The 12,268-nt window shown below is 41.4% G+C and overlaps 1 protein-coding gene across 11 annotated transcripts in view; it reads left to right on the top strand.

Annotated features, from left to right (window-relative positions):
• Window positions 1-12,268, top strand: part of FHOD3 (formin homology 2 domain containing 3) — a 416,636-nt gene that overhangs the window by 178,912 nt on the left and 225,456 nt on the right. The window lies entirely within an intron of this gene.

Raw genomic sequence — 12,268 nt, 5'->3', positions numbered from 1 at the left:
TATATATAGTATGTGTGTGTATATAGTTGATATTCTCCTGATTAGTTAGGTAAGTAGAGCTAGAGCTTTTTCAAGCCAGTGACTGAATTAATAACAAACAGAGAAAAATTTCGTATAGCTGAACGCTTTCGTGTGGCTTTGGTCAAATCACTTAGAGGTGGAAATAATCAGCAGTTGAATTAAGTAAGAGGCCTGATACATACTGGAAAAACTCCATCATCTGTCAGATGTTTTACAACTGTGATGAATGAGTTTTGCTAAATAATGCGAACATGTGTTAAACAAGTTCAGGCCAAGTGCCACATGGTATGGTAAACAGAAGTTGCGCTTCAGGAATGTTTGAAAATACAAATGGATGGTAGGTGGTATGTGGAGAGCACTGGGAGGATAGCCTTTCCTCTGGGAAAGGAAAACTCTTCCTTCATGCCTCAGAAATAGTTTTTTATTGTTGTTACTGGTTTTAACAAATACAGATGTAGAGGTTTGCTGGTACTAAAAAGAATTGTTTGGATCATTCAGCTGTTAAGCTGCAAACATGGTATTTTGCGCCCATTGCAAACTTGCCTGGAAACTGCCCTGAACCAGCACAGGACTGAGCCATATGGAAAGGAACCCAATAGCTTGAGTGACTTTTCATTTAAATTACATTTGTTAGAAAAAACTGTTGATGTGGAGGGATTGAGGGGGAAAACTTAAGCGGGAGATCAGTCTAAGTGAGGCTAGGAGTGCTCCAGGGTCTGACTCGCCTCCATCCCTGCAGATGGTAGAGAGGTGAAGAGCTGGTGCCCCAATGGACAGTGCACCGTTGCTTGAGGCGGCATCGGCCAGCTTTTGTTTCAGAAGGGAAAACCTGTTGCCAGAGCAGTGGGTAGTTTTGTATATAAGCTTCTCTCATGCTGCTATGTAGGACCTATGTGGCTAATGCGCTTAAGCTAACTCACTGATTTCCAAATGCAACTGAGAGAAACATTTAGCACAGTGGTTTTTATTTGTTAATGGGGGTGATGTGATTGCTCACATATTTGCTTTGTATTCTCTCTCACTTTTACATCCAGCCATACTGTTGTGGAGCCTACCAGCATCACACATCTTGTTCCTGGAAAATCTGGGATATTTTTCACCTGTGAAAATGGGGGAGAAATTCCAAAAGTGAAGTTCCCGCTTGATAAACATGGTCTTTTATCAGTAATTTCCTGATTTTAATATCTGCGGCTTTGGGCACCTCCCTTCAATCCTAATCATGGTACTTGGAAAGTGGAACAGTATGCTGCTTTTAGCACATTTTTATAAGGATGTGAAGTACCTAAGTACTTCCACTGTTAATTCTTTGCAGTCTGATGTACAGGTCCTTAAGAGAGTATGAAGGTGTGTCCTCGCTGCTGGAGAAGCCTTTATATTCACAACAATTTGAGTAATAATAAAAAATAGCAACTGAAGGACAAATAAATTGCACAGGAGTAAAGGATAGCAACTGCAGTGCTCTCTTGCAGGGCTGTTGGGTGCGGCATGTGAAGATCGGGACTGTTGGCTCCCCCATGGTGTTACCTTCCTTCCTAGTGCCTTAAGCTTATCGCAGTGCCTGTGCCACATTGTTGGGATGCCTGTTCACGTCCCTCTTGCTGTAAGGCACGGTATGGCAGATGCCGCAGCAATGTGCCAGCCACCTGCACCCAACACATGTGCCAGTGTGACCCAGGAGATGGCGAGGCACATGGTGCAGCAGTGGTAGAAATGCTGGGAGGTGAGCAGATAGCGGGGACCTCCGAGCCTCCCCAGGCTACTGCATGAGGACTGGCCACGTGCTTGACCTGGCATCCACATCAGATGAGATTCATGCATTGGCATGGCTTTAGCTTGAGATCTTAAGTGGTTCTGTTCCAGTTTATTCCTGGGGTTTTCTTTTCCTTTCAGTTGCCAAAATGGTGCATTTTTCATGTGTCCCAGCAATTTCAGAATGATGGGAAACTTGCTGACCCTGAATTACTTTGACATTTGCTAAAAGTATTTGTGCTGCACTCTGTCCTTCTGCACATCTGATATTTCTTCATCCCCTTTCTGTTGCAAATCAGCCTCTGTTAATTTCTGTTAATTTAACTATATCCTTCAAGTGTCCTAAAGAAGCATCCTTCAAGAACCCTAAAATGCATCAAGACACATGGAAAAAGACAGATCAAGTTATTTGAACAAAGCTGGTTAACTAGCCTAGTGTTTTTGACTGAGATCACGTCTGCTAGGAACTCTGAGACTATTACTTAAGGGATTCTTCTTTGCTGTATGACTCTCTAATACCAAAGCAAAACCAAGTCTTCGTCTGTTGAAATGCTTTTTCTCCTCTTTACGCAAAATCAGTAAAGCCTCAGCTGAATTGCTGTGTCTGGGTTTGGGTAGTTGAATTGATGTGTCTGGGTTTGGGCATTTAAAGATGTGAATTCATTAGAGGATGTACGCAAGAACAAGAAGGACTATTGGAGGTTTAGGAAAGATGAGCTACAAGTAAAGTTGTTTAACGTAAGGAAGAGGCTGTTATATGGAGGCGTTACAAGAGTTTTCAGACTGGGGAGGTCTGAAAATTAAATTTAAGTTTAAAACAATTGTTTTAGAAATCAATATCATCAGTAAATGTAGTGAAATATTGAAATAAATGTTCTGGAGATGCTGTGGCATTTCCATTGGAATTCTTTGCTTGTTCTGTTTTTTAATTAATTTTGGGGAAAAAAAATCCTATAGATGAAGCTTCACTGGAGTCGGGTGCCCCCCCCTACAAGTTTTCCAGAAGGGATCTTCATTGACTGTGTGGCTGCTGCTTCTGGGTGATGCTGAAGTACAAATAAATTTTAATCCTTAATATATCTCGTGCGTCTCAGTCACAGGCGCATCTACTCTTTTTTGTATGTGAGGATTTTGTGGTGGATGCTTGGTCTTGGCCACTCCAAATGGTCAAAAAACCCCCCAACATTCAGTTGGAACCTGTTGCCCCCAGCAGCGTGGCTGTGAGACTGGAAAGTCTCACATGCATGATGGCAATGCAGGCTCAGGTATTTAAAGATGCACGCACCATTGCAATCGCTAGCAGCAGTCTGAGGAGAAGTAGCTTTATCAGTTTTTCACCATCAGCTGCTGCTGATCTCTTTTGCCTGTTGCCTTGCTATCAGATGAGTGGTCCATACTTGCTGTCTAAATTTTCCAATGACCTCTGATGGGGTTGAACGCATGCAGTTAATTAGGAGGCTGCATCCTCTGAGGTCTGAAGGCTGGTAAATCCTGACGCACTTCCTGAGGATGGACTGGGATCGCTGGAACAACCTAGTCTTGGAGATAGCCTCTGACATATTTTGGCATGTCTTATGCAACAGTAAAACTTGGTCTGAACTTGAAGCTCAGGAGCTCATTCACGTTCTTGGCACAAACCTGTGATGTCTTTGCGCTTGGATGTTTTGCCCCTTGCCAAGCTGTCAGCACAGATAAGACATCCATAATTCTAGGGACAGCGGGTATGTGCCTAAATATTTTGTCTTTTTTTTTTGGTGATAGGTTGCTATAATTTGCTTGTTGCTCTTTGTTTACTAATACTGATTGAGCATGCAGGGCAGCATGTTGGCACTGTGTTTAAAATGGAATAAAACCAGAAAACTCAAATCATGACTAGCATGTTGTTATTAAGTACTTGTAATCCAAGAGGCACTGATGTGCTTGTTCAAGCACAAGCATACAGGTCAGCAGTTCGGAGACCTAGTTGTAAACTGAAACAAATGTTGAAGATTGGCCTCAATGTACCTTTTTGATGATTATTTTTTAGCCTCAGATTGGTTATGGTAATCTCTAAAGAAAGCAGTAAGTTCTTCTATATTATTTTCTTTTCTAGCAATTTTCCCTGGCCCCGTTCTCTTGAATTATGTAACCTATATTTTAGTATAACAACTACTTTCCTACTGTATTACTCTCTAGGGAACAATTTTGCATTAGTAGGGGGATGAACAAGATGACCTCTTAAGTCTTTTCCATCACCACTTGCTGTAATATTTGACCTTGTTACGCAGCCTTTTCCCTTCTGTAACTCTTTGACTTTTACAGAAGAGCAGTCACAGCATTTTTTGGACATGCAGAAGTGCCCTCCTTTGAAGTTATCAACCTGAAGTACTGTTTCCTGCACTTCAGAACTAAAGAGAATATTAGTGCCTTTTGCACTCAAGTGGAGAGGACCTGTGTAAATAAATCATTGCAGGGAAGTATGCTACGGTGCCTGTTCCATAGCTGGAATGCATAGGCTGAAGAGGCAGAGGATCTTTATATGTTGGCAAGGCTGTAAGTTTCCAATATGCCTTTCTAGTGTTGCTTTTTATTTCAAGGAAGGAAGGCTGAGCTGCTTGAGCAATTTGTTCTAGATCTGTACTGTGTCCGTGGACCTACACAGTGTACTTACTTCACTTGTTTCCAACAGGAGGCTTTCTCCATGTGTCCAAAGTTATCAGTAGGTATCAGACTGGATGGGAAATGTAACTGTAAAAGGGAATTCTGTATTCTAGCTTGCAAAATCAGAAAGGACACGTGAGAGGAGTAATTTGGAAACGGAAAGAAAAGCTGTGGTGATATTCAAGTGATAAGTGGATTCAAAGATGCCTTGCTGTTCCAGTTTGTTCATAGCTTTCAGCTCATAGAGGGCAGCAAATGCTTTTTGTGGCATTGGCCTGACAACAATTTCTCCAGCTCCAGCCTGACCACGAAAGTCAGTTCTAAAAAAATTTTTTTTGTAATGAAAACCCCCTGCATTTTCTTTATCTCTCCAGAGACAACTAATTTATAAAGCCTGGGTTTTTTTAATCATTGAAATGCTTGAGCCATTCAGATATCTTGGAGTAGTTGTTGCTGCTTTCTGTGCAGTTAAGTGATTCGTTGTTGACTCTGGGTTTTAATGTCCCATTCTAATTTTTACTTGATAATTTGTTGTGTTCTCCTGCTCTTGGGCTTTTTTATTGCTTATATCCTTTTTTCCACAGCAGCAGTAGAAGACAACTGAGACAGGTTTCTGCAGTACAGAGTTGGGAAAACAGTAGCAAGCACAGAGGTATAAAACTACTAGTTTTATAAAAAGTACTAGCCCTTTCTGTCAGCCAGCTTCACCCTGCTCTCAGCCCACATCAACTTACGTGTCCTTCTTTCACGTGCTTATGAGTAAGCAGGACCTTAATACACTAAGTAAGTTAGAAATGGAAATAATGAAAGTTTTGACACCATTAGTTTTTAATATCTTATCATAATGCAGTGCAACATACAGAGAGTATCAGCTTCCATAGCTGTAACCCCCAGGATCCAGCAGATGAAAACTAAAGTTTCCTTTTGCACTTAACTGTATAAACACTTGCTGCGTTTTAGCATCTCCCTTTAGCGTAAATCATTGGCATTTTTTTTGCCACAGTGTTTGCAGATAGTGTGACAGAATGTTCTCCCTAGTTCCACGTGCATGTGGATGGGTCTACAGGAGCAAAGGGATAGTAATTTAGAGCTTTGTGAAGGGGAAACTATGGCTAATGGTTTATCTGTGACACATGGTTTGCTTGAAGACAAGCAGAATAAACAAAAGTTTGGTAGAAATGGTCGAGAAGAGAGATCAGTTTAGAGCTGTTAGGCTCCCAGAGTGGAGTGTGATGAAGACTGGAAAGTCCCTTCTATCAGTTATATGTGTAAAAACCTCTTTCTTTTAAATCTTACTGTATTACTTAGATGTTGCTGTAGTTTATCTGTATGTTGGTAATGAATCTCAAGCATTGACTAAAACCTGGAACCAGGGGTGGGGGACTCTCCAGGATGTTCGGGAATGATGTGTTCAGAAAGAAAAGGACCTACCCCGAAAGGATGATTTCCGTTTTACACAAATGATTCAGTTTCTCACTCAGTCTTTCCATGCTTCCTAATGCTTAAGTTTAGTTCTCTGTAGGTGATCGTTTAAGCATTACTGCTTTCTTTAAGCATTATTGTTTTCATATTAGTGGCACTCCAGACTTTCACCTCTCCTGCTGTCTGTTCTCCCTCTTACTGACTCCTCTCTGCTTTTCTGTACTTCTCTTTGCGTTGTTTCTCTGTTGCATGTCTCTGGTTCCTCATCCTTAGGGTCACCATTTTTCTCCTTGGTCCTCTGGAGTTTTCTTATTGTTACTCCTTTTCCCACATATGATTGAATCTCATTTCATGTCTCTTGGAAATACAGGAGCAAGAATCGGGACATGCTTCATGAGGAGGACACTTGCACCTGGAGAAGTGGATACATTTGTCACTGAATTTAAATGTATAATTGTTCTTGTACTGACAGTTTTATGGTAATTCCCTTGTGATAGAAGTTAGGACATTTGGCGCTTCAGAGAAACGTTCAAAAAGGTTAGCTCCAATCCTTCTTCCCAAAGTGGGGTTTCTGCCCTGTGTGCTCTCCCTGTGGAAATCCAGGGGACTGTTTTCTGCCGGTTGCTTCTTGCAGCGGCAGGAAAGCAGACTTCTGCCCTTGAAGAGGCAGGAAACTCCTTAAGCACGAGTGTACAGAATTGGTCTGAAGTGCTGGCTGTATCGGGTATTTTTCATTCCCAGTGGAGATCCCACCGTGGAGTTCTCCCTGCTTGCCTGTCCAAACCCACGGGCTCCCTGGGGTTTGCAGGTGGCTCTTTGCACCCTCTGCTTTAAGCCTCTGCCAGCATGGCTTTAGGGTATGGGATAGGAAGGCATGTCCAAGGCTATTTTGTGGCTTTCCCTCCTCCCACTCCCCACCTGCGAGTCCTTTACAGAGAAAGGGAATAAGGATGCAGGCTTGAAGGGGAGCTCTTCTCATATGCAGGTGTAATAGGATCCTCTCCCCACAAAGGATCTCCCTCTCCCAGCGGGGGTAAAGGACGCTGCTCTCTGAGGGGACCCACTGTTCCAGATAATTAGCTAAGCAGCTGCTGTGTGTCTGAATGAAAAGGAGGGGAGGGAGGTTTTGCTCTGATGGGGAGCTGGGGCGGCATTCCTTGGAGGCAGCCTGCACATTCCTCCAAAGCAGTCGGTGCTGATGGTGACATGGGCTCAGCGTTGCGCGGCCAGGCTTCCCAAAATTTATACGCAGCCGCTTGCTTGTCCTTGGGTCCTTTATTGTGGGAAAACTCCTTTTCCTCACTAAGTGCTAATAGTTTATCTGTGAATCAGTGGGAGAATATATAGCTTGAGTTCACATGTGATGTGTTGCGCTAATTAATGCAGTACAAAGTATTTATAGAGAGAAAATAAGATCAGATTCGGAGAAAAACGAAGATTTGTAATATGCAAAGTGAAGTAATCTCAGCAGAAGCAGCAGTTGTGTTAATGCAATAGCGCACAATGTGCCTGTGAATGAATCTCTTCTCCATGTATTTTCTAGGGGGGCCAGGAGGAAAAGGAGAGTGCCTTGTCTGGCCAACACATTTACGACTAGCTTTTGTGGACAAAAGCAAAACTGAAAAGAGAGCCTGTTCTTGGCACAGGACCAGGTCTTTTCTTAGAGAACTGCTTTAATTTGTTTGACATATAGTGAAAGACTGGCACACTGCACTAATTAGTTTTATATACAGTTGTTTTACAGATCTGCAGCACTATATGTACCCGTGGGCCCGCTCAGGTAACCCAGTGAAGTCTACCAGGCTGCTTCCTGAAGCCTGTTTGCAGGATTGGACCTGTATGCCTGACTTCTTGCTGTGCTGCTCAAATTTTTACCCAGTTTTATAATTCTGTAAATTAATTCAAATAGAACAACACCCATTTAAAATTGGAATAGTGTAGTAATAAATTTGGAAGTGTAGTACTTGGCATTCGCAGAAAGAGGGGGTTTTATTGTTATAAAAATTTGTTCTTTAATTTTTTTTTCCCTCATCAGTGCTGGTGGAAACCTAGGCAGTTTATTTAAATTCTAAAAGACTATTATTATTACTTCTATCACTAATACTTCTTCCTAGTGAGCACTTAAAATAATGTTTTATTCATTGTTGCAGGGACAAGAATTAAGTTTTTAGTTTCTAAGTACTAGCCAGTTTGCAAGTGGCTAGTAGAAGCCAGAGAATATTGCTACTTCTGCCCCATGCAAGGACTTTAGAAATGAATGGCAGGAAATGTTTCAAATGTTGTTTAATTAGATCTGCACCAGGTACCCTGCTAATGTAATCAGATGTGGAGTTAATCTCCCTTTTATGTTTTTGTAAGGAAAGGAGCTTCTTCTTGAAATTATAGTTTAAAGAACAGAGGCATGGATGGGAGACGTGGAGGTCATTCAGGCAGCAGCAAGTGAAGCAGAGCAACTCCCATTTGTGCTCAGCCAGATGTTCACGAGTCTTTGCCAATAGCTCAAAAGGCTGATGCTACATAAATTACTATATCCCAGGGACTAATTCAATGGGTGTGATGGAAGAGGAAGGGAGGAGGATGGTACCCGGTCGGTCAGAGGTCAGGTGTAACACATGGGACTGAACCAAGCAATATTCAGCCAGTTCTGTTTTTTCTTTTATTATTGTGGATTGAAAACACTCATTTTCCCATAGAAAGCAGAAGAAAAGTCAATACTTTCATTAAGAATATAAAGACCAATTATTATTTTCTTTAAAAAGTCCCTTTTCCCATGTAGTTGAAAGAGTTGAATACCCAATGAAATTTGAGCCTCTGACAGTCGTCTTTGAAAATATAGAATCCCCTTTGAAAGCTACCAGTGCTCTGATAAAATAAGGATCTTTAAAGGCTTCTCTTGCTTTCTGCAAAGATGCCGATTGCAAACCAAACTGCTTCCCCTCCACCGCCACGTTTGTACCTAATTCACCTAGAGAAATCCCTTTTCACCTAGCATGAGTTGTTTTCCTTTTCTCTCTAGGAGAGTTATTTTTACAAAAGTAAAAGCAAGCAAAAACCCAGAGTAGTAAACAATGGTTTTCTTTTAGAGCATGAAGCCTTCTCTCGACCAAACTGCTGCCGTTGCAAGAAAACAGGCAGTTGTAGGTTGCTACCTCTCACGTGTGTCTGTCTGTATCACAAGCCCGGTTATCTTTGACGCTCTGCCTGTAGAGAGAAGTGGTGAGCTAAGGGAATCTCTTTGTCTTTCAAGGATATACACCTACCTGTTCTGATGTGAAGGATAATTTAACAAATGTGACTCTTGCTTGTTACAGAAAGGTAAATAAAACTCAATTCCGTATCAGTACCTGGTTTTCTATCAGATAGTTTCAAAAGAGTTGACTCTGATTTTGAATGTTTGAGGTTGGCAGTGCTGATGCTTTTTCATTTCTTAAGATGTCCTACAGCCTACAGATAAAAAGCAGGATTTCAGGGTTAATGAAGTACCAACTCAGTGTGCCAAACAGTATTGCTCAATCAGTGGGAAGCCCATGGAGGGACAGAGTGCCTTTTCTTTCATAAAATAAAGAAATAAGCAGTGCCCTCTAGCGTTACTTAACATCAGAGAGAACCACCAGGAGAATTTTCTATCATCTAGGTATCTGCAGTTAAACCTATTTCACAGCCGCAGATGCAGCTCTTCATTTCTTGAAGAAAAGTAGTAAAAAAGAACTGCAATAGCATAGTTTATCAGGACATAACTGTCAGAAATGCAGTCATTAATAGGTAGATACAGTCAGATATCTTAAACTCCCTGACCTGTTTTATCTTCTCTAATCTTGAAGTGTATGAGTGTAATATGTCTCCAACCTGTACCTGACCTGGGGAAGGATGGGAGATGTGTTTTACCAAAGAGCGAGAGACTCGTGAAGTTTCAGGGAGAGGTGTAGCAGTGAGTGTTCCTGCTTGAAGTTCGGAGGTTCAGTTTCTGGCATAAAGCAGTCCTGGTGTACGTATTCAAGCTTATCTACGACACGTTATAACAAGGCGGTGAGCAGGTAGGTCTTCTGGGCTGTCCTTGGAGCACCTCAGAATTTTTTGGTTCTGGTGATAGCAGCAGGTTGGACTCCTGTTTCAAAGCCGTGGGCATCATTTGTTTCAGTTAAAGACAACTCTGCCAGGGATGCACTGTGGGAATTACAGTCACCTCTGTGCTTTAGCATGGAAGGCTATTTCTCATTCTGTTTAAAAGAGGGCAACGCTTTAAATTGCTAACGTAAAACAGCGAGCGTTAAAAAGCATTTGCTATCTGGTTTCTGAATTGTCTTCAGTGTGAAAACATCATAAACAAATGTGTCTTTCCCTCTCTTTTTTTTTAATTTGATTTTCTACCATAGAAAAAGAGCTTATGAGTGATTATTGCCTTTCAGTTTCTGCTGATGCATTTTCATAGCCTTGGTTGCAGTCTGGGGCTTTTGGGATGAGCCCCGAGGTCCCTGTGGTGTTAAAGTTACTGTTGACAAATGGGAATCCTGAAAGGCCTTGAGAACATCTTACCGAGTGTTCCTGAGCTGTAATCTGGTGTATGCGTTTATCATTTTCTGAAAAACAGCACACAGAAATACAATAGAAGTACAAGCTTTTATAAGGTGACCCATGCAATACCTTGGTTTACGCAGGTTTTCCTGCCCTGGGTGAGGTTCGCCCTGGACCGCAGCTTTCTAAACCAAAGCATCTTCTGATGTAGCATGACTCCAAGGAGTGACGGTCTTACTTTCTTCCTTGGGTTATGCTCCGTGAATGTTTCTGATGGCTGTCAGCACTATAAGAAGTGGGTGGCAAGACTTATGTAGGCAGTCAGTATATTGCCCATGTGTAAGAATATCAGGTGAAGAGGTTAGGCACTTGTATTTCTGAGCTGATTCAACAAGATTAGCTCCATGTGATGAGGGATCTGCAAATGCGCATCGTCTCTGTGTAGATTGCTGCACCCTGGTAGTAGATGTCAGAAATGAGATGACTTACCTGGCCTGTTGCATCTCGAAAGGGGTGTCAGACCAGCTCAAGCGTTTGCAATACATGCTGCTGTCTTGTTGCCACTGCTGTTGCCAAACTTGATACTTCCAGTAGTTATTGATTCTTCAGCTCTAATGATAGACCCCTTTTTGAGCTGCAGTTAGTAACTTCTGTCCTCTTTGCTACACACAAGCAGGAGGAGCATTGTTTGTGCTGATTGCCAAGGAAGACATTATGCTGTGTGAAAAGACCAAGAAGAAAAATGTTCGGCATTGTTCCTCTGAGATGTACCGAAAATCTGCACGCACCAATGAAAGCAACCAGCGTTATGGTATCATAACAATGGTTCGTTAGGACTTTACCCCGTGCCAGGATGATGATTGTTCCTGTCTAAGACCAAGACTAACAGATGGCATTTGTTAGGACATGGATATTTACGTACAAAGTTGCCAGCACTTTAAGAAGTGGTGCCTCTCTTAATTAAGATGATAATGTACTGCCTTGTTTGGAGAGATTCTGCTTGTAATGATGCTGGTGAATTATGAATAGAGGGAAATTAGTAATAACAAATGCCAGATGGAGGTATCTTTCAAAGAGGAATATTTTGTGCAGTATGGCATGTAAAGTTGACAGGCTGGGTCTTAAAAGACCTTTATTATTCTTTAAGCTTTCCTGACAAAATTACTCTTTATCCTGCCAAGAAATGTAGTGTCACATGCCAGTGTGTTTTTAAGCGAGAGTAATTAAAGTATGCCTCTAAGTTTATGGCTTGAAGTGAAATCCATTCCCCCAATGTTTTGTCAGGAATCTATAAACAGTGCAAGGAAGGAGACAACTTATAACAACAATAGTTTTGCCAATTCTACACGTTCTGCCTTTGAAATCAGAGGCAATTAGGGATGAACAAAACTACTTTCAAAGTTTAAAAAAAAAAAAAAAAGTGTAAGTTTTGCTGAAGTTTTACTTCACATTTTTCCTTTGGTTGAAGATGACTGTAGGGAATAAGAAATGTTTTGTAAAATTTAAACCTGCCTTCTTTGATTGAAATAAAAACTGATTACTGAGTTATAAATGCATTGAATCCTCAAATGCTAGGCCTTTTTTTTTTTTAACTTCCTGAGAGAGCGAAATAAAATTTAATTTGATTTTGTAGTGTAAAGTAGTAATTAAAAGAGAAATAGACAAGGGAGAGTAAGAAATAAAACTTTGGGGTTTGATATTTCATTTTCTCGTAAGAATATTCCCACCCCACGGGCATTCCAGCTTTGATCTCATGACCTGCTGGCTGCTGTCCATTGCAGAAAAAGTCCTTTCATGATGATCTGTGGGTGAGGCAAAGTGTGTCGTGGGAGGTGACCGTGAATATTTGATTTTCCTTTGCAATTGTCCTCTGATTACATTAGTGTGATAAAATTCAATTTAGGACTGTAGAAGCGTTGCATAT

This window comes from Aptenodytes patagonicus, chromosome 2 (genome assembly GCF_965638725.1).
Source record: "Aptenodytes patagonicus chromosome 2, bAptPat1.pri.cur, whole genome shotgun sequence".
NCBI lineage: Eukaryota > Metazoa > Chordata > Aves > Sphenisciformes > Spheniscidae > Aptenodytes > Aptenodytes patagonicus.
The sequence above is the reverse complement of the archived record's forward strand: the minus strand, read 5'-3'. Positions and strand labels throughout refer to the sequence as shown.